The sequence below is a fragment of the Apteryx rowi genome, unplaced genomic scaffold (genome assembly GCF_003343035.1).
Source record: "Apteryx rowi isolate R43461 unplaced genomic scaffold, aptRow1 scaffold_174, whole genome shotgun sequence".
Taxonomy (NCBI): Eukaryota; Metazoa; Chordata; class Aves; order Apterygiformes; family Apterygidae; genus Apteryx; species Apteryx rowi.
Genome location: NW_020448019.1, coordinates 767,511 through 790,180, shown reverse-complemented (window position 1 = coordinate 790,180; position 22,670 = coordinate 767,511). Strand labels below are relative to the sequence as shown.

Genomic DNA, 22,670 nt, shown 5'->3' with positions numbered 1-22,670 from the left:
TCCTTGGTGTTGGAAAGCAAACCAGTCCCTCTTCACTAATTCAGTTTTGGTTATCCACAATGCCTGATCAGAATTGTTTCATAGGAAAATAATTTTGTTCTGAACAATGTAACCCAAGATCCTGCACCAGAAGCTCTCTGCCCTTAGTTGTTGATTTTTATGCCCAAGTATTTTTTTTAAAGTTTTATTTTATTCTCATATTCTTCCCCCCCCCCTTTTTTTTCCATCTCTTTCTCCTCTGCTCCTGGACATAGGAAGTCTAATCACTTCTGTTTCCAGTGATAACTCTAGATTTTCCTCAGCTGTCACCCTCAATGTCCATAGTCATCAAACTCTCGCTTATCCTGTAATACTTGGAATCCCTAGTGGGACTTTCTTATAGGCTGATAACCTACCTTGCTCTTGGAGTTCATCATACGACTCCTGCGTGTCAGTGTATCGTAAATCTAGATATCATTTGCTGGAGCAGAAGCAAGTATGCTTGGGGATTTCGGAAGCTGCACACCAGCACCCGCAGCACCTGCAAGGACGTGGCGGCGGCTACGGCTTTGTAACAGCCGGTGGTTTGAGTGGGCTGCAGCGAGAACGCTCTGGCCAGCGCCTGCGTGTTCTGTGATGCCTCCGAACCTGCGAAGAAATTCACCTTCTTCTGCAACACTGAAGTTTCAAGTGCAACATCATGAAAATTTCTTTCCCCCTGGAATTTGGCAGAAAAATCCTGAAAATCTGGTAAGAGAATAGCTAATTTAGGGCTGTATTTGTCAGTGATTCAGACAGCCTCTTGCATTGCCTCAGGCATGTGAACTGCCTTGTTCATCCCAGCAAAGGCTCTGATTTTTGTTTGAACTTTAACTTCCGTAAGTGTTTGACATTTCCACCCCCAGCCTGTTTCTGGAGGTATTAAGGGATGGAGGGGGACAGATGGGGGTAGAAACACTGCATGTCACAGCCAAACTGTCAGAGACCTCTAATCGTTGTGGAGACTRGGACTGGGAAGCTGCGGAATTTAACTACAGAAACTCCTGCTCTTAAGCTGCTTTGCATTTACTCCAGCACCGTGCTTGTTTTGTCTGCTCTCACCCAAGAGGGAGTGACAGTGGAGGGTGTTTTGCAGCAGCAGAACAAACTGAAATATTGCTAAGGCCCTTGACCCGTTGTGGCGGTCTCCAGTGTTAAGGATTTATTGCCCCTGGATGGTCTCTGGAAGCTGCAGGGGGGCTGATGCCGGCCCTGCGTGAGCCGCTGGCTGCCAGCGCGCTGGGCTGCGCAGGGCTGCCGTGCTGTGCTGTGCCCGGCAGGCGACTCCTGGGCGGACTTCTGACCTTTCCYAGCAGACGCTGCCGTAGCGGCTCCTCGCTGCGGTAACGGCTGTGTGGCTGCGCGATGCTCCTTCCTGGCAAGCAGCTGCTGATCTGCCAAGTGAGGTCACGTAGGCACAACTAAATACCGCGTGTTGTGAGACTCCTACTAGCCCTGCCTAAAACTCTTCTAGTTCCTCTTAAGTGTACCACATTTCACTACCATGAGATTTTCTTCTGTGACAGTCAAAAGTTTTTTGGGCACAAGCTGAACTGAAACTTCCACTTTGGCAAAAAATTCATTAGACTTTGTTTCAGATTATAGGGGAAGATGGCCTTGGTTATGAGCTTGCTGTCCTCAGCCCTCTCGTACTACTGGCCTGAACTACATCCAAACACTTCCTAGTACTGAGGTAGCTCTAACTTGGTTCCTAGATCCTCCCTCAGTGGTGAAGCATCCCTAATGTTATCTTGTGCATCCTAGCAGGTGTAAGAGGAGAGGTTTATTCACCCTGTCCCAGAGCATTCACCCCTTCTAAATAGCTTTTCTGGTGCTGAGCTGGGATTTAAGTTCAAATCCGCGTTGAGGCCTGGGAGCGTGTTTCCCCTTCTCGTGCGCGYGCCGCGGTGACTTGCGCTGGCACCGGCGCTCGTGTGAAAGCTTGCTTCTCGTGCCACAGGCGACTTTCCTGAAGCTCGGTCCGGATAATTCACGGTGGTGCTGGAACCTTCCCAGCGCTGCCGGAGCTGAAGGAGCTGCCACGTTGCTGCAGAGTTTCTTTTGGAGGAAGAATATTTATTGCTGTAGCTGAAATTTCGAGTGGCTACCGGTGTGCTCAACTATGCTTTTAAAGACAAGTCCCTCACCAGTGCGTATTGCCACTAGAGGGAGTGCTGTGGTCATTTTACCAGCCTTTGAGACTAGCTGCTAAGCTTGCTTTGCAACACGCTTTTAAATTTAAATTTTAAATGCTTTTTCTTTTATTCCTTTATGTTCCATTAAAAAAAATATTAGGGAGATTAATTTCTACTCTTATGCTGTTTTTGTAGGAGAAAGGTGCCTGCAAATAATTAGTCTTATAATAAAACATTTTAAGTGACTAGGGAGAAAAGATCTACTTTTTCTATTAGTGGTGAATGCTACTTTCTGCCTGCTACTGCTTATTGCAGTTGAAAGATGGAGGTATATTCCTGTTTAATGTTAATTTTTGTATACTTACTGTATTGCTACTTTAAATTTCCCAATCTTTGTTTTGATTTCAGCCTTCTTTAATGTGGGCCGTGAATTTTGCTGTTGAAAATAATAGGTGCTGATAGAAAATGAGGAGTCAGTTCCGAATGCGCTTAGTCGCATAAGGCAGATACCTGCCCAGCACTGTTTTGGGGAGGGTGGGGGGAGAGGAGACGTAGCTTGCCTGCCTTTATGTTTTTGAATAGTAACTTTTGAATAGGGGTTTGGGGCTTCCTTTGGAGCAGGGGAAAGTGCTGCTTCTGCTGGAGCTGTTTTTGTAGTTAAGGCTTCATTTTAATTCCCCCCTCCCCCTGCTTGTCTGACAATCATTTACTAGCATTAAAAGCTTATTAATGAATATTACAACTGCAGAGAACATGCAAGGTGTTCCCCCTGGTATCTCCGGTTCAATCTTGGAGAAGGTCAAGCTTTAAAAGGTCCCATACAGAATTAGGAAGGCCTTGAGCACTCGAATGTGATTGTGCGGCCATGCCAACAACTGTCATCCGTCAATAGCTGCTGTAAAACGTGAAAGAAAATAAAGTCCTGGTCACAGGAGTCTCGATCACTGCTTGATCACCGAGTGACACACTTGTTTAGACAAACTGTTGCTCAGTGCGCAGCTTGATGAGCTGTTTGGTTCAGAACCGACCGCGTCGCTCTGGTGCAGAGGTGCTGTCTCGTGTTCAGCCGGGAAGGTGCCGTAGTGGGGCCTCGAGCGGGCCGGCTGTCCGCGGGGTGATCCAGGGCTGCCTGGGCCTGGCTGCTCTCTTAGCCTTGCTCCCTTAAGAAAAGGCAGCGTCTTCCTGCTCAGCTCTCAGTGGTCTTCACAGGGGAAGCGCCATCATGCAAATTTTGACTTCACGGCGTATCTGGCCACTACTTCTGGAGCATGGGGAGGACTTAAGCCAGTGGCTAAGTCCTTGTGAAATCCTGGACTTTATAAGCCCTTATGCTGTCTTTCTCTCTCCTGATTAGCTGCTGTATGACCCTGCAAGAAGAAGAGATTTTTCTGCCCGTATCAGTTGGTTAAATGTTGCCATCTGAGTTTAGCCTGAGTTTAGCAAGCTACATGGTACTAGTGCTTCAAAAAAACCTTGCCTCGCTTCTAGCAGCGGCGTGCTGCTTCGGCTGTGGAGGAGCCGTGTTGGCTCGCTGCTCAAATGTGCCGTTCCTCTGAACCTGGGGAAGCGATCGAAGGGTTGCGAGTTCCTCTGGGACCACAATGTGAAGCTTCTTGGGAAACTTGCTTTGCTTATCCCTCCTTGCTGATGGCTTGTAAATGGAAAAAATACAGAGTAAATGGCCTGAAAGGTAAGGTGCCAAGTTTAAAATAGCACTTTAGCCACATCTGTATGGATGTTAAATTGTAACGTGGCTCAAGGTAAGCTTCCTACTCGGGCTCCCAGGAGCAGGTTCTTAAATCATTAATTCCAGAATAGCTCCCCTAGGGGAAAATGTGTGCCCAAGTAATCTTGTAAGGAGGGAGTAAACTTGTCAAAGATTGCAGAGTGAAGTGCTTTTAAAAAGCAATATTCAGCTGTTAAGATACATAGTTCCCTTAATTTTTTTGTTCTTGTCCCCTAGTTCCTGTCTATACCTATTGAAAATAAGTAGCGAGTACAACACAGCAGTGATCAAGACTGCATAAGAGCTACTGAAAACATATTCTTAATTGATTGTAGACCCTCCTGGTTACTTAGGTAATTCTCATTTCTTGGGGTTTGTTTCCACGCTTAGGTAGCTGGGAGGCAGTTAATCTAGGTCTCAGCTGTCTTTGTTCAGAGTAGGAATAAACTGATTAGTTACAGGGTTTTGTTTCACCCTCTGTTTCTGTTTGTATGTAGCAGGAGCAAAGGAGAAGCTGAGGAGTGTTCTTTCAAACAGCTGGTTAATTCTCCTCGGTGGATGACTTCTGCTGGACGTAGTTCAGATCACTTTGCAGGTCTGGTCGCTATCCCCTGCATTCAGGGGATACCTAAAGATGTGATGCACCAGCCACTAGCTGCAGGAGTAGCGGAAGTAAGTGGGAACTGTTAGCAGCAGGTCTATTCGTGATGCTATCGTGATCAGATTTATGATGCTCCCCATACGGGTCAGGTTTGTGTTTATCCCAAGACCTCATACTTTACCTTTTTCCTGAGCCAGAGCACGGTGTACGTTCACCCTCTGTTGGCTAGTACTTTCTGCCGATAGCATGAGCTGCTTGGCAGTCAGAGGTTATTTTTGCTTGGGACCTCACAGCTCTTGGACGGTTCTGCTTGGCAACGCCTGCCTGCTCCTCTGCAAAAGAGAAGAGCTGGGGGGTTTTGCCACCATGCCCCTTCGTCAACACTGCTACGCTACGGAGAATCAGACTGAAGTCTTGGTGTAAACCCTGTGTTTTCCAAATGACTATGTGATTCCTGGTATTACAAACAGGACAGATCAGAACAAAAACATTTGTGTGTTAGGTCTAAAAACTTGTGGATTACAGTCCTGATTATGACTTTCGCCATACAGTCAGGAGTATATTTAGCTAGTTAGCTAAGGACTCCCTTCTGAGGGATCACTAAAGCTGGTCAAATTGTCAAGTATTTATTTAATGTTCTTTAAATCATGTTTGATATTCAGCCAACTCTGCTTAAATTAGTCCCTGCCTGGTAGTACATGGATCCAGGGCCTGACCTGCCTGGGACTGGTACAGTCTTCTGCCCTGGAAAATTACCCTTTGTAGGCTGGAAATGATCACTCCAGAAATAACTTATATTGATTAATTTGGTGGGCAGATAAAGATACATGCATGAGTATAAGCAAGCATTTAAATTCATTAAATTCAAGATGAGGAAAAAAGTGTCATAGTACTAGCAAGCCTTTATGAAGCCTGAAAGAATATTTTTATCTGTTTAATATTTAAATAAGGTGATTTTATTTACCAAATAAAGTATCATAGTGTACGTATCACTTACAAACATGTCACTCAACAAATCCATGTACTTCCTCCTGAAACAATTTAGATCATAAAACTGTTTGTAGAAGTTACAAATGTTAGTCAACCGAAAATGAAGCAGGGTCTAAAATCTTAGAACAAACCCATTTGCAGACTGATAAACCCATTTGCAGACTGATAAAATGAGTGTAATTTATGGTCTAGATACCTTATTGGCATATGTATTAAAATTCTGGAATATATCTATTTTTCTTAGTATTGCATTAGCTATAATTTCTATGTAATGCTTCAATTCATTTATATATTTGCACAGTACGTTATCAGATAAAAAAGTGCCAAAATGTGTATAAGGAGGTCATCACTTTAGCTTAATTGCATACAAATTTCCTGCAGACTCTGATGCTTAAGACCAATAACGAGACTGCTACAGCTAGAATAAACGCATTAGCCTATAAATTTAGAGCTTCTACCTGCTTTGCAAAGGGAGAATCATCTCTAAATGAACCTAGTAACATTGATTTGTGATTAATCATTTTACTTAGTGAGTCATCTATGATCACAGTACAACAAAAATGTCATGTTTGCTTAGTGGCATTAACTCCATTTATCTTCTCTGCATTCGGAGAATTGCCTTGTTGTCAATGTGGGACTGGGAATACAGCTCAACAGTTCTGTTGTTAAAAGACTTATGATGTCAGTTTACTTAAAGCAGAGTTTAGACAAAAAGTGATTGATTTTTTTGGATAACCATTCCCTTCCTTGAAACTTAATTATTCTATCTGGTCAAGTCAAAACATTTACAGTAATGATCTTGCATCTGCAAAGTCAAAATAATTTAACCCTGAAAATGAGTGTTGTTCTGCTTGCTTCCAAATTTTTCTTTTAAGGCCACCTTTGCAAGTTAGCAAGTACTCTTAACTCTCTCTGTTTGAGACTACTTTATTTTACGTTTTGCAAAGTAAACCCAAGTCTCCCGTTCTAGTAAGGGTGTCAGCTTTGCCGTGTTAACACTGCATTTCTGGTTAGATGCCATCAGAATGGTTTTCTGAAAATACACTGTCAAAAGGCATTTATGGAAAGCGATAGTCATCATCTCTAAGAAAACTTTTAAAAATTGCTAYACATTAAGACATGTTATCAAGCCTTGCCATCCTCCCGCTCCCTTCCTCCCTCCCTCCCATCCCCCAGTAAAGAGGAGAAAGAACTATACTGTTCTTCAATAACACTTGCACTGGTCAAAAACAGGACCTCAACATGCTAGGAGTTTTTTTGTGTTTTTGTTGTTGTTGCTTTTTTGTTTTTACAGCTCTTATTCCAGAATGTTGTATTGCCAAGGATCTGTGTCCCTTGTCCAGCAAACAGAGCACTAGGTCTGCAAACTAGACACCTAGTGTCCCATGGCTGTGTCATGCTCCTTTGCTCTGTCTTTTGGCAGTGTGCTTCGCTGGGTTTCCTCTTCTACTCTTCAGCTGTTGCGTTCAAAACGAAGCCTCTCGTTGGGTTTGTTTGTACAGCACTCGGCATTGTGGCACCCAGATCTCAGCCAGGGTCTCTGCTCGCTGCCCGAAGGCTGACGGTGAAGGTGAGTCCCCCTTGCACAGTGTTGCAGCCCAACAGAAATGTTTGCTGTGAACATGCTTGGGGAAGGATAGGGGTGTTAAGAATACCAAATATTTAAAGGCTTCCCAGTGAAATGGAACTTAAAAAGGAGACGAACAATTGCCCCATAACAGTTGGATGGTTTGTTTTGTGCCAGAAGTCCAGAAAGGGTTTGCTGGCGTAAATATGCCCTGACTAGGTAATACTGATGATTATTCAAATATCAGGGAGTAATATCTATATAAACTATAATTAAGCTGTTTTTTGTGCCACAGAGTAGAACAGGCAAGAGGCACAGTATAATTCATGTTTTCTGAAATGCAGAAAATACCAAAACCAAATAACAAACTACATAATATAGGCAGTACTGCAAAGCAAAATTGTAGTTAACTTGCTAGACAAAGATCCCTGATTTTATTCAGGCGCTAGAGAGGCGTTCTGAGCAAACCAGAAACCAGCACGTGCAGAGCAAGCCTTCTCTGTAACTGAAGCCTGGGGAAAGATGAGTTACAAACATTGATGTAGCTAGGTGCTATTTTAGCCAGAATCATGTTTTTGCTGATCTGCATACATCGTTCGGGTGACAAAAAGGAAGCGTGTTGAGTATCAGTTGGGGGTGGGGAACAAACCTTGTGGCAACTTTGGTTTAGAGAGCAACATGTGCACACAGAAGGTGTAGTGAGGATGAACAATTCTCACCTGCCCTGTACRGCCCACTCTGTGTTTAAAAAATTTGAGTTAGATCTCCACATCAGAAAATTACTTTAAAAATCACTAATACTTGCATGCATGCATAAATATAGCTGGCCTCTGGTTATGGATTTAGAATGTGTGCTTTCATGGTTTCTTGCAGCTATGAAAGCTGAAAGTTATCTTTAAAGGAAAAGACACAGTCCTGCAACTTAATAATGGCATCAGTGAAGCTTAAACAAAAACACTACTTGCAGTGAATGCTTGCCACCTTGGATAATGTGTCTGGAGAAGGGCATCTTGGTGTGATAAAACTGGAATTGAAAAAAAGCTTAGGACTAGTTGCTGCTTCTGTGGTAGCAGTGTTTGTTTTCTTTAACTTCACAACTATGATTGCCYACTTCCCCTGCAGTTTTTAATGATGATCAATATGAAAATTCTGGAACTGTTTAGCTGAAGTAAGCTGAGTCATATTTGTTTGACTAAAAGGAGCCTCTTGTGATCTGATGACTAATGTAGCACAAAGATGCTAATGCTCAGTGTATACATAAATCATTAAATGCTTAATTTGGATTTGGAAACCTGAGGCAACAGTATGCTCCATGGAGAAATAGCTACGTTTATCTCCTTATATCCTGAACCAACTGTCTACAGAGACCTGGAATTCATCAGAAAGATGAATGAAAAGGCTGAACTAAATCTGGGTCCTCTGTTTCAGGAAAAAAACCAACAGCTCTTACAAGTGGAAAGGCATGGAAAACCAGAATCTGGTCTTCTCACTGAAACAGAAAAATTTTGTCTTAAGCAGGAACAGCTACTAATCTAGACAGAGGTTTTACAGTGCAGCCAGAAAAATAAATGAGAATTAAGAGGACTCTGAGGCCAGCTACAGACCTGAAAGCCCCACTTCTGCAATATTTCAGCCCATTCCTGAAGGCCCACTTCACTACATTTCTGTAGTGAAGTCTGTTAGCGCTGATGAGGGAAGTACGTCTTCCAAACTAATAATCTCGCCTAAGYAGATGCATATGAGGTGAACGACTTCCTCCCTTTAAGAGCTGACTTTTCCTATTACTGACCTTGGAGCCTCATGGAACGTGTGCAGGGGATTCTGCCTTTGTTCTGGTGCAGCGCAATGGACTTTGAACTTCACAAAGAGATGTTTTGAGACGAGTTCAATTTTTAGACATAAAAATGGAGAGAGAAAAGCGTATGAGATCAGTGAAAGAACTCCATCCTCTGAAACTTCTGTGTATCTTGTGGTACTTAAATGGGGGTGGGTTGCTGTATTTTAGTATGTTGCATGCATAGAGCACCATGAATGAGTTTTCTGTACCAAAGCTGGTTGATCCTACCTTCATTCCTGTGAGTCCGAGAGATGTTATTGCCCTGTTTCATAGAGGAGGAAACTGAGCTTTGAGCTAAGCAGGATTCTGCCACACATTGAGCAGAACTGGAGGTAGAACCTTCCGTCCTTCTTCCTGACTTAATTATGTATCTATCCCTTCTTTAATACTACAGTGCTGTTAGATTGGACCTTTTCTTCTTCATTCAGATTGTTCATTTGACCCTGTTGGGTAAAGAGTATGGTAAAATGGGAATCAACTGGAATGCTACCAAATTCTTTTATTTGAGCCACATTGTCACGCAGCACATGTTAATGATGACTGTGACTGTCTCAGGAACAAGCATTTCAATTGATATTTCACTAATACATTGTTTAACAGAATAGAAAGTTCTCTCTATTGAATTTGTCAGCCTAACTTAAGATACTATCCAGGTATTCCATTTAATAAAGCAGACGTTATAGCAAAATTTTTTTGTTGTTTTAAACATCAGAAGAACTTGCTCATTCTTCAAGGGAAGCATTACTTAAGTATTTAATGCCAACATTTTAAAGTGTTTTTGTCCTAGATGAAGTATGTTTGTTTCATCTTTAAATATATTGCATCCATACCCTACTCATTTAAATTTTTATGGTGACACAAATTTGGAGAAGTGATATGCAAAATAAAATACAACTGTGAAGGGCAAATGGGAATTGCCACAGATGCTTCAGAGGAATTGAGATCACTTCAGTRTAAGAATCTTAGCAATGTGCTTTTATTTAGCTTAAAGGCTGAGAAATGAGGTTTAAGGGGCAAGCCAATATTCTCACAAGGACTTGTTTTACCTTGTGTTATAAGACTCAGTGATTACTTGTCAGCTACATTAGCTTTTAAGGTCTGTGTCTACAATGAAGGACTTATTTGGAAGAAAACATTTTTTTCAGGGACAACGTTTTAATTCTATTTCAAATATTGAATGGATGAAGCTCTAAAGAATTTAATACAATAACCTGCTGCCAGGTTCAAGCCAGTAATATAAGTTTTTACAGTTGCTAATAGCAACTTATGTGGCGATCATAACTACAGCAATTTAGAGGGACACTGTGGTAATATGAATTTCTTCAAGTAGTTAAATACTAATGTCTTTCACCACAACATCAATGTCAGCTCTGCTCCCAGCCAGAAAGAGAAGGACAAATGAACTCACAATTTTTATTTGCTTTTTTTGAATGGAAGGTTTTCAGCAAACTGACAGTAGCTAGTCTAGTCTGTAATTTTAGCTTGATTTATTTGAATTAGTGAAATCTTCAGTAAATACATCTCAGTGCACTTCTTAAATGTTTCCCCTTAGAGATTAAACATTCATTTACTTTAACTCCGCCAGCGCTCACAGACTTTAATTGCGGTGCCTGACAGACTCCTTAAAGAAAGGAAAAGTGATGAGAGAGAGAGGAAGAGAAGGTCACTCATGTAGAGCCGCCGCACTGCACGGGAGCGCTGCCCAGCGCCCTTCAGCTGCGCATCTGAACGCCAGGCAAGCGCGCTCGTACGGCGGGAGGCAGAGCTGAATCAGTTACACTACGGGGTTTTTTTTGTGTCTTGATCAGAAGGTATTTGCCTGCTGCTGAAGAACTTGCCTTCCTGCGTGGTGTTCCCAGCTACTTGCTGCTCGTGTGTGCAAGTAAGAGTGGCTGCATTTATGGCACTCACCTTAATCTATATTTGGGGCTGCTGGTTAATATGAAGAATGTTTAAAGCAAAACTCTGGACAAGAGTCCCGTGGATAGTGCGGTCAGAACCGACCTGTCAGAAGAGCCTGCTGGTAAAATGACTTGTCAATGTGCATCCTCAAGGTGAAATTGTACCTGTGTTGAAATCGATGCCAACACTCTGATTTCACCCTTGGTTTTGTTTGCCCTCTGCCACTGGTGACTGTGGTATAGCATATGTGTTCCCAAAGAAGACCAGGTGCTGTCATCTTGGCTTGAGACCTTTTTTGCAAAGGCTGTGGACTTCTGCCTGCAGAAAGGGCTGAACTTGGCAGTGTCAAAATGAAAGTGTAAGGCCTGTGCCCGTCAATTTTTTCTTTTCTCTCTCATATTCAAGCACAATAGAGCATTTTTCATGCTCTTCTTGGAAGCTATCATTCCCAGACCTCTGATCTCCCTACTTCATCTTTGTCTGTAATCCCACTCTAGCTCTCCTAAACTGTCCGGGTTGAAATGGCGCAGACAAATGCATGTGACCCTGGCTTCCCTGTCCTTGCAAAAGTAATCTCACTGGGCAAATGTCTTTACTCCAAAAGTGTATGCCAGAGTTCACCTTCTTTAATACTTTGTTTCCTGCCATTGCTGCTACTCTTGTCCCAGGAGTCCAGACTTTACAGTAGCAGTATCTGGGGATTTGCTGGTTCCCTGATAATCTGAGCAACGCAGCTGAACAGGGTAAGACACATTAAGGATTCCTTTCAAGACATAGAAACAAGTTGCTTAAGAAACAACTCTTCCAGGCTGGAGGCTTCTCTATTAACATCAGATGCTGCAGTGCCCTCTGACTTGCTTTTGAGAAGCGTGTTTACAGACTCTGGTTTCAGRGAGCGAGGAACAGGCCTTGCCGATTCAGTGTGCTAATGTAATCGTCCTTGAGACGTTGCTTGGCTGCAGTGTACTAAGAAGTGTCTTCTCATGCCCTTCTAGTGTTTCTAAACAAATCCAAGCTGAACTGGGAACATCATTGCCTTTATGCTGGTAAAGTTTCTGGAAACTTTAAAAAGGGAAAGGTATGGTCAGTATTTTGAAAGATATTTATATTTTCTGCTATAATTAGTGTAGAATATGGACATAGCATTATAGGTTCAATTAAAACCATGTCAATAAAAGGCAGTTGTGTGCTACATAAAAGATTCTTTTGTTAAAAACTGGCCTGAGTTACRACTGTTTTATACACATTAATTTGCTTTGTACATACAGAATGGAGCTGATTGAACAGCGTGATTGTCTGACAAGAGCTGAAAAGCAGCACTTGCTGTAGGTAATTTAAATTGAGCCCTATTATCATTTACGGATTTATTCTGTTTAGAATCAATAAGATGAAAAAGGGCCTGAAAGCTTTACGCTAATGCTAATCACTTTTGGTTCAGTAGCTCCTTGTGTTTAAGTTATGTATTTCTTTCCTGTATTCAGTCAGAGCTACTTGGGAAGTGAAATATTTAAACTATCTTCCACTGAAGAGAATGTCCCCACCTCTTCTACTTCACAGACAATTCAGTACTGATAAATCTTTTGTTGTAATAGAAAGTTCCTTAAGAGAGGGAAGTGACACCAACCAAAAAGACAAAAGAGATGATCTGGGAAGAAGCTCAGTGCAATGAATGCCCTGGAAATTTTGCTTTAAAGCAGTGTTCACAGTGGCAGGAGATTCCAACCTGACCCTAGGACACAGAGTGAAGCCAGGCTTGGGGAACTGAAGTCACTCCACCTTCTACTACAGCAACAATTTTAACGTGAAAGGATAAATTATCCAGAAACAGAGTTGTCAATGGGTCTAGGACAGAAGAGAAAAGACGGAAGGAAAGGCAGAACCTAGGTGACTTCAGTACAATGATGCTATCAAGGGGGAATACAATAAAAGGAATTTATATGTTTCAAAAAAGGTGCGCTGTTGGTTAACAAGAACTGAATTTACCAAGAAAAAATCAGCTGAACAGTATTATAGAGTCCCATAAGTCCTTGGTTGTGGTCTTTGGGGTACTGGGCAAAGGGCAGAGGTGTGCTGTGCTGAAGGGCTGCGTTTGGCGAACTGGAGAAGAGCTGGCAAGTMCTTGCGAGGAAGGAACCTGAAAACAATGTCCCTCTGAGCAAGGTGCTGTGCTGGAGTTCCCAATCCTCCAAACCTCTTTTGCTCCTCCTGAAGTCATGAGCTGGTGCAAAAAAAGGCTTTAAGAGAAGGTGAGGAAAAAATTGATCCCTGTTGCAATCAGAAAGCCTACTGCACTAATGCCTAATTTTGTCGTTTATTGGCCACGCAGTAGCAGATGGACTCTATCTCCTCCAGAGGAGCCAGCAAGACTGTGAAGAGAAGTGTGTTGAACTGGATCTCTGGAATCTGATTCATAATGCCACGACGGAGCCTGCTGCTGTCTGCAGTCAGTGACTTATGGCCCAGACTGGCAGAGCAGAGACGGCACGTAAGGATCGCTGCTGCGAGAAGGGCCCTTGCGTCTTGGTTCTACTGTTTCTGCTGCCTCGGCCCCTCCCAGCTCTGACGGGAAAGACCCCTTCTGGAAGCTGGGAAGGATCCCCGTGCAGTCGCTTTGAGGCGACCCATGTCGGGGATTGTACCACGGTAGTGTGAAAGCGCAGGGTCCCGTTGGTGCTGTAAGGGAGCAGGGTGAGCGAGGCTCCTCTCCCTAAGGAGACCATGCTCCGCAGACAGGGCCGAGTGCGGCAGAAGGATGCAATGTCTTGCCGATGGGTGTGGAGCGGCAGGGGCTGAGTCGAGAATAGAATTAAAGTCTTTCAAGTCCCAGGCGAGTGGCCCAGCTGCTGCACCCTGCTGCCTCTCTGTTCAGATGCAGGAAGGTTACTTCTGGATGATTAAACAAGGAGTATTATTAAGACTGTAGTGTGTCGTGTACACTACGGTTAGAGATGATTGCCAAATCTTTGCTATTTCATCAACAAAGTAGCTTTTCTTTCTCACACTTGCTTTCCCCAGATATCCAGGACTACTTTTTTTTTTTTTTTTTTTTTTTAAGAGTTTTAAAAAACGTGTTAAACTTTACTTGTATTAAAAYGGGCTGGAGCAGCAAATACAATTTCTTGCAGTAAATAGCTATAAAAACATCAAAGGTTTTGACAACTGTTAGCTGTATATTTTGTAATGCCTATTGTATTTCCATTTTGTTAGTTCTATTTAAAGAGTGGTATTATCATGCCCCATTTCCTGTTAGATAGTTCTATTTGTCTGCTCTACGGGAGGCAGGAGATCTTAGGTCCAAAAGAAATTATCTCTCAGTAAATTACTCTTAACTCCATTACTGAATACTAAGCACTCTCCCCTTACTGTGTGAGCAGCTTGAAGAGATAACGTTGCAATTTATTTATTTGTTTTGTCCTGTGTATATGGGTGACACACGGACTCATCTGAGCAGAGATGGTGATAACTGACAGGTACATTAGATCAGCCACCTATAGCAAAGTTTACTTTGATTATGTAGTAAGTGTCAAGATGTACAGTAGCTGATGTCAGTTTGATCTCTTATAGTGTATAATGGCTTGTCTTTTTCATGGTTGATTGAACACTAATTTTTGTCTAATAAGTAAGCTATCAGTACAGAGTGTTTTAGAGAGTAGCAGAGTTTTTCATCCTCCTGAAAGGGAAACCATTCGTGAAATTATTTTAARATTTGTTTGGATTGCTTGGTGTATTCGTTTTTCTCCTTCTAAAGTCCCTTGTTTACTCAAAGCATGCACTAAAGGTGCAACATTTTCCAGGGACCTGCTGTGAATCTATTGCACTGCATATAAGACTTTTCCATAGTAAAATAGTAGCAGAGGACAGAATATTTTCTTGTCTGTTCTTGATGTGTAGGTGCCAAACTGCAAAGTTTGTATGTAACGCTTTTTAAACTTTGAAGAGGAGAAACAACGTTCTGTTATGCAGACCCCCTTCCTTTTCCCTTGTAAGTGATGTAGGAAGGATATAAGACTGTAACATTTGTAGATGACATATTTTCCTATGGTTATGCAGCTATGTTTTACGTTAAACAGCTTATTAAATACATTTTGCAAGGCATAATATGAACTCTGATTAATAATAGAGTTGCAGAAAAGAAAAGAAAGCTGACGAGCTCTGGAGTGAAGGGTGCTGTTCTGGGCCATCTACTGTCGCTTAGTTTCCTGGCACGAAGGAGATTCCAGGAAAACAGGTATACAGTGAATAGGAATTTCTGAATTTGGGGGAATATGTCTTTTTTTTTCTTTTTTTTTTCTTTTTCAAAACTTCTTGGTACTAGAAGTATAGTAGTAACTAATAACGTCTCTGAGCCCTGTCCTGTTGACAGTGATAGTGGGCTAGGGAAGATTGTTGTTCAGCATGGTTAGAGCTTCTCTTGGGTTAGGTTTTCTTCACTGACAGATTGAGCTGTTTTAGTTCTAATTTAAGTGATCTGTGGCTCTTATTCAGCAGGATGCCGAGGCCTTTGCCTGGTGCACATGGAGCCAGAGGTGTGGGTTTTTTTGTTTGTTTGTTTGTTTTTTATTTTTGGGGGGTTTCTTTCTTTGTTTTTTTTCCAGCCTAGAAACATGTATTGCTTTTAGATGGATCAGTACTAGTGTATAGGAACCATCCATTAAAGGTACTGTTTTACTGGGGATGCCAAGGAGTTCAGGGTGAGTGGAGACCACCTAGTCAAATTCGGGGAGTGAATAACTAGTTTTGGAGTTGTAACAGTGGGGATTTTGGTGGTGTTTCTAGATTTGCTAAAATAATTAAAGCTCCAGTGGAGCTTTTTCTTGTTCAGTTAGTTGCATTCCATGTAAGGAGCTGTCTATCCAAATGTTGCTCCCTTTCATTGTCAGGTACATTATCCTTAGATATGCACATCCAAGGCTCACAGGACTGCGATTTGTACAGACATCTGAATGGACTGCTCTATTTTTGTTTCTCAGTTTGATCAAAGTGTTCAGTTCTTCCACAAGCAAAGCCACTGAATGCTTCAGTGTTGCAGCTGCGAATAACTTTATTAATATGATTTTGCAATCCAAAAGGTCTGGTAATAGAAAGTGTCAGGAACCTTAATAATGCCAAGGTGTGGTGTTAACTTGATCAACACGATCCTTTACAAGGAAGAGATCATTTGTTAAAAATGAGAGTGCTTCCTATAGCCATGACAGATGGTAAATATTAAAAACCTCTGTTGAATTAAGAGATGAATCTTTGTATCATTTCTGTACAGGAGTAAGAGATTTCCTAAGACAACACCCTATTTCCTTCACACATCGCACATGCAAAGTGTATCTTGATGTGAATTTAAGTAAATTATCGACTACTTTACACACATCACCTGTCTGAAGAGGAGGCATGTTTTACCTGCTTCAGGCAAGGATGGTGTKTTTCCAACCTTTTCCAGTTTACAGATTATGGACAGTTTCATAACCAAAAGTGATTGCTTTGGAAGTGGCCTATAGATTCACAGGTGTCTGCAGATCACAGGCGCAAACCAGTGGACTAGAGGATGCTTTCAAGGCTGAATTGGAGCTGAGTCTCACCTGATACTGAAATGTTGCCCAGTTTCCGCTGGGGTATGACTGTTGCAGCCATGGTGTGACTGAAGTTCCTGTAGCTTGAGTACTGCTGGCAGTGTAGCTTCAGGACCCCAAACTCAACACAAACTGCAGAAGTAAGCCAGGGCAAATATGTAGGTGGCTGTACTGTGTGAGCTGGCTCGGTCACCATGTGGACCTCAGCTGGAGCTTAACACCAGTTCACAGATATCTACAGAAGCTGCAGTCATGCATTTGACTGCAGTGTAGATGTGTGTTTTTACCTTAAATGTGTTCAAGAATAACTGCTCTTGAAATGGCAACTTCATGAGGTAAAATTCTATGAGAGTCATTTGTAATGGCCATGTCTGGAAACTGTAAATGAGGTTCATTCCTGCCTTTTCTTGGATTGGAATGAGAAATTTAAATGCAGATTGAGTTCTTGTGTTAAAATTGAGAATTTAGCATATGCCCTAGTAATGTCTGGAACTGCTGTTTCATGTCTTCAAGGCTGAGCTTCAGCAGTCCTTGGCGCTCGCCATCCACTCTGGGGAGCGTTACTTACACCCAGAGCTGGYCTCAGGGCAGTGCGTTCTCCACAGTCCCCACTGTCGAGTTGGGAACTGAGCATGGATCTTCTCCACCTGCTCCTCTGTCCTCCACATACAACCTCCTCGCTCCTTTGCTCTCTCTTTGTTTAGCTCTCTACAAAGAAGGCAACAGCTTACAGGGCCATTGCTAAAACATCAAATGAAAACTTTTTTTGCTGTAGTCAGCAACTTCTCTACTGCTCTGGTTTGAGAGAGCACTAAAAAGGCAAGGGGACTTAGATGTTTCTGATAACTTACTGCTGAGAGAGTGTCTCCAGGCTCTTCTCATACATTAATGTTGCAGCTTGCTTCACTTCTTTTCTTATATTCACTTTGGGATATATAGAAAATAAGGCTATAATAATGCTGTCCTTTCTTGTCTTCTTTCACAAACATTAATCCCATGATTTTTTATCGGTACAAAATAACCCTGGAGATAGGGCAGTCTGTGGATCAGCTTCTATGAAACTAGAAAACTGAAATTATTTTGTTTAATTGTGTGTGAAAGTCAACTTTTGTCAAAATCTCTAGCTGTGACTGGGTACTTACAAAATGTAATATATTCTTTTCTTTAGCAGATCACCTAAATACATTTTACTAGCAACCCTTTTGAACCAGATGAGACTGTAATTCAAGCTGTCTTGTCTGCTTCTGCTTTAGTTCACAATAATGTCACTATGCTGCTCACACCGAAGACTGTTAAGTTTTTATCTGTAACAGCTACATCAACTATTTTGTCCCAGTTTTTCTGCAGATCATTACTGATAGGTAGCTTTTCTGGGGGGGAGGGGGGGAAATCTATTCAGTGTATATTTCTAATATAAAAGTTTTGTTTCTGTGTCAGTGTGACTTTGCAAGCTTTTCTAATTTTTCAGCAACTTCCTGCCAGCTGTAGTACTGATTCCTCTCCAGCTGAAATATAAGAAATGTTGCTGCAGCCAACAAACTAAGCTATTTCAGAATATTCTGTTCCATCCAGGATTTGTGCTTTGGCATACTGCTTGACTGAACATCTTCAATCCTTGAAGGTTATCCTTGCATTCTTTAGTAAACTGAATACCTTAGGGGATGGGAGACAGTATGGCTGAGCAGTGAAGAGAGGAGATAAGGAGTTGGAAAAGTTGGTTCCTTCTGGGTATTCTGCCACTGTTATTAGGTAATGCATTAGCTTCTTTATGCTGTAGCTTCTTTATGCTGTGGATCCTTCATCTGTAAAGGGGATAGCCCCATCTTTGGTTCTCTATGGAGTGGGARGGATGTTTGCGGGACATCTTTGAGACCTGTAAGTAGTGCACAGGCAATGAATGCAAGAATTTTCATATAGGCAGAAGGAATAGTCTTAACTAAAATAAAATATTTCTTAAGTTGTGGAGAAGCTCTAGGTTTGGGTGCAAAAGTGAGCTTGTTACACATACCTTCTCATAAATATTCATCAGTTTCATGCCACCGGGGGCTGGGGGGAGTATATGTTTGGGCCTTTTACCAGCAGGATTTATTTTGAAACCTAGATGTGTTCAAGGAAACATTGACAGATGAAAATGCAGATAGTGGCCATATTTAACCTTCAGGAGCAGCCTTGCAGCCCTTGTTTACCTCAGTCTGCTGTGCTGTATGGGACAGTATGGTAAAATCAGGATAGGATTGGGTGAGAGTTCTTACACTGTCCATGTCAGATGTCCAAGCTAAAAGCAATGCAGGGACTGGAGCTGGGAGCCCCCAGTGAGACAGTCCCCCGAGGGGGTAAAAAAAAGAGAGGGCAAATGTAGGACATTGGCTGCTGCCAGACTCTGAAGTGTCAGTGTGGGCTGTTTATAGACCTGTGATTGCCAGTACCTGTTTTCCTTGGAAGACATCAAAGCAGAGGAGACATATCTTCTTTATCAGAGATACTGGCTTATTGAATCTTGGGGTTCTGGTGAATTCAGCTGCTTCTTGACTGAGGAATTTATGCCCTGCTGTATTATCCTAGATCCTGGTGTATGCTTGCTCGCTGAATGTGCCTGCAGTTTTCCTGCAGCAGCAGATTGCTTGGACAATTGCCCATCTCCTTGTTTTGGGAGAAATTTGCAGTGAGATGAGAAGCTCAGATCTGTCCTGTGTGCTGATGATGACTAATGTATACTTCAGCTGCAGGCTTTAAGTGCATGCRGAGCAGCCAAGCTAAATAAAGGTCACTGGTGCATTTGTGTAAGCGAAGTACTGTCATGCTCTGATAGCCTCTGTGTTGGTGAGTGGTTCCATGTACACACATCAACATAGACTGTAACACAACCTGCTAGCTTGATTTGTTTATAATCCAGATGTACAGCTGTTTTAACATAGGGTTTATAGAAACACCCTGTCCTCAATTGCATTTTATGCAATTTGGGTAGTTGTATAGCTCAAATAAGTGAAGTACAGGTGGCATGCATGTCATCATGCTTCTTATTCTTATATGTAAGCAATTTMTTTTTTTCTTTCTCGGCAGCTTTATCTGGTTGTGATCCATGGTGTTTAATGACAGGGCTGAAAACTAACATGTGATTAAAAATCTTAACAATAGCAAAAAGAAAGTTCTGACTTGAGGAAAATCCTCCCAAGTTTGGGGATCATGTCCCTTATTGCCTTCCTTTTCCTTTCATTTCAGGCATCCTTTGCAGGATGAACAAGTGGAGCAGAATTGTTACCTGGCTGGAGAGAAAAGCTTCACAGAACTGGGTACAGACAGCAAACCTGTAAGTAGAGAAATTCTCATTTACCTGGTTTAGATTCAAGTCAGCAGATCTCTATTTCCCTGTGGCAGCATATTCAGATTTATTGTTGGGAATAAGGAAAAAAAAGTAACATCCCATTCTGTAGTTGGCAAAGTTGCAGTGAGGACCCCATTGCAAGCGGGTGGTTTACATCTCATATAACTTGAAATAAAGGAATTGCTCACACATTCATGATCAATACAATTACCACTACTTTACATGAATTAAGTAATTTGTATGGTATTGCTGTTTGGGGCATTTGTATCCCTATTCAGAGCACTTCTTCAGTATTTCAGCCCCACTAATGGTAAAGGCAGGTGCATGCCAGTTACCCACAAAACCAAGGCAAAGCTCTATGGGGAAACTCTTTTATGTCCATCTAGATTTGAATTTGTAGTCCTTTTCCAATTACTGTGCTAATTGTTTAAGAGATTGTTAGACTAAAAAAGTTTTTAATCACTAATCTGTTTTTGAAAGGAACTTAAGGGCTCAAAACCTGAGCTACATACTTCTTAAATTAATTTTCTTCATGAATACTTCTTTCTCAATACAGATTTGTGAGTCAGAACACCCTACTGTGCTTGTTTCTTTGTCTTTTCTTCAAACACCTGGCCTATTATTCTCCCTTTTTTTTCCCCAACAAAATTGCTCTTTCTTTGTAGGCAAGGTTCTGATGATATTATGCCCCTGGAAATACAGAAATTTACCCAAAGACCTGTGTTATCAGAGCTGAACTTGGGGCAGAGAACAAGCTAAACAAACCTAACAATTTTGCCAAATGTGAGTGCTCCAATAGAAATATTTGTCAGTGTTTTTTGGAGGGATACCAATATCCTGCAGAATCTTCAAACAAAACTCCTCAAATAATTGTGACATGGAGGATAATGTCAAGAGGTTTAATTCTGAGGTTGAGCTTTTTTCAAAGTGGGCTAGAGGCTGTAGAAAGTCAAGGTGTGTCTGTATATCCAGATCTTCTGTGCTGCTTTGAAAACCGTCTCCTACACTTTTGAATTCAGGGAAAACCAGACAAACCTAGTAAAATAACCAGGGCTCCAGGCCTGCTTCAGTTGGAGCCTGTGCCAAGAATCCTGTGGATGTCACCCAGAGAAGAATTAGGTTGCAACCTTGACTAAAATCCTTATTCAGAGGAGAGGCATAGGGTCAAATTCTGCAGTCTTAATCCAGATCAATGCAAGCCTTGCCTAAATCAGGACTAAGGGATTTAGTGCATAAGGCAAAATAAAGTGTCTATAAATAATTGCAAAGTTCAGTGTGAAAAGCTCCCCATGAAAGGGCTGGTCTGTTTAGAATGTGGGATGCTGCTCTCCTCCTTGCACAGAGAGAAACCAGGAAAGTAAATGTTTCTGTATGGTTCATAAGAGTTTTGACCCATGTATAGCTGTGAACCTAGGCTGAAGGGTTTTACAGTTTAATGCTTTAAGAAGCATTACAAAAAAGCCTACTCATTACCCCACCCAGGAAAAAAAACAACCCCCCCAAATCATAAATAAAGCAGCTCTGATGGTGTGGGGGGAGAAAAATGCTTTCTTTTTACTACTCAAATATTTGTGCTTGCAGTTCCCCAGCAAGGGGAACTCAGCTAGGAGAAAACATCTGAGTCCTAAGCCAACAAGAATCTATCCATTGATAATAAGAATCTCTGCATCAGCTCCTCTAAGGCACCCCAACATGTTTATGGTCATTTTAGTAACTATGCCCATGATAGCTTGTATTTAAGCCTCTTTATTTAAATTTAAAAGAGAAGAATATTTTTGACTATGTAAACCTTCCTCCCTTGGTGTGATACTTTATTAAAAAATAGTAATAATTAATACAAAAAGCTTGTTGAGTTCAAACCCAGCACAGTTTTGGTTACAGACACACTTGGATTTCTAAGGTGGTTTCAAGTGTTGTCCTGCATATTTATTTTCATAATATCATTAGCTCTCACAGCTGGCTTTTCAGTTCACATGAAGAATGGAAATTTCTTGGAAGGACTTATTAAAGCAGAGAAAATGAAATCAGGCTAAAGAAAATCTCTCTCTGCATTTCAAACTAAAACAGGATGAAACCTCAGCAAGTTGTGTTCTCTACTTGTGCCTATTGGGAGATGCTAATGATTGCAGACACCATCCTCCACCCAAATGTTTTGGGAATGGCAGCTCTTATTTAATCCATAATATAATAAAGTAGGCAATGAAGTTACTTTCGCAATGCTTTCTTGTATCAGATAGGACCCAGTAGCTTGAAGCCACAGAGCCATGCATGAATATACACCAAAGACAAGACAGTCCCTGCCTCAATGACAGCTTCAAGAGAAGCAGAGACCAGTTTGGGGTGGCAGGGGAGCGATACCAAGCAGGTACTTGGCAGCAGTCACAGTAAGAAGAGAGTGTCTTGGAGAAATGGTGCCTTCTTGTAAGGGGAACCCAGGAAGAGCAATCCGAAGTCAATCTGGAAGGTGTTTAAGTGGGACCCCTCCCTTGTATGCATGGTAGCAAATCTTGATGCATGCATTTAGTTTTACTTCAGTGATAAAACTGCAGTTAACAGAATGGTATTGTTTTCTCTCTACTTATTTAAAAATGAATTGCTGGCTTGGTTTCATGAACACTTACATTTCTGTTGCTACTCTTGTGGCCCAGGCAGGTTGTGGTATCAGGTCCTCTGTGCTTCTAGGAGCCAATCCTGCTACAGGGCTGTCTAACCCCAAAGTTCCCTGAGTGAAGCCTGGGCCCTAATCCTGAAGTGTTGTGCTAGGCAGATGCAGCAGCTCCAGGCTCTGGTTCTGGCATGAGCTATAGTGCAAGTGAGCAAAGTTGCTTGCCTCTGCATATTAATTACTGTCCCTGAAATGATTCCCGAATGTCTATAGCTGTGGGAAACACTTTGTTGTTACTGAATGAGAGTTATCCCTGATGTAACTGCTGAAATCAAGGGAATTTCGGCTTGTGGATTTGATCTTTTGTGTGAAATGTCTGCCTCCCTGCAGTCAGTGATGATGTTTC

The 22,670-nt window shown here is 41.9% G+C and overlaps 1 long non-coding RNA gene across 1 annotated transcript; it reads left to right on the top strand.

The window, feature by feature from the left end:
* The first annotated feature begins 6,754 nt into the window (after positions 1 to 6,754).
* LOC112963699 lies at positions 6,755 to 18,064 on the top strand. Its single transcript, XR_003252695.1, has 4 exons — positions 6,755 to 7,040; positions 10,460 to 13,261; positions 14,897 to 15,004; positions 17,806 to 18,064. It is a non-coding gene; the product is annotated as an uncharacterized LOC112963699 (long non-coding RNA).
* The last annotated feature ends 4,606 nt before the right edge of the window (positions 18,065 to 22,670 follow it).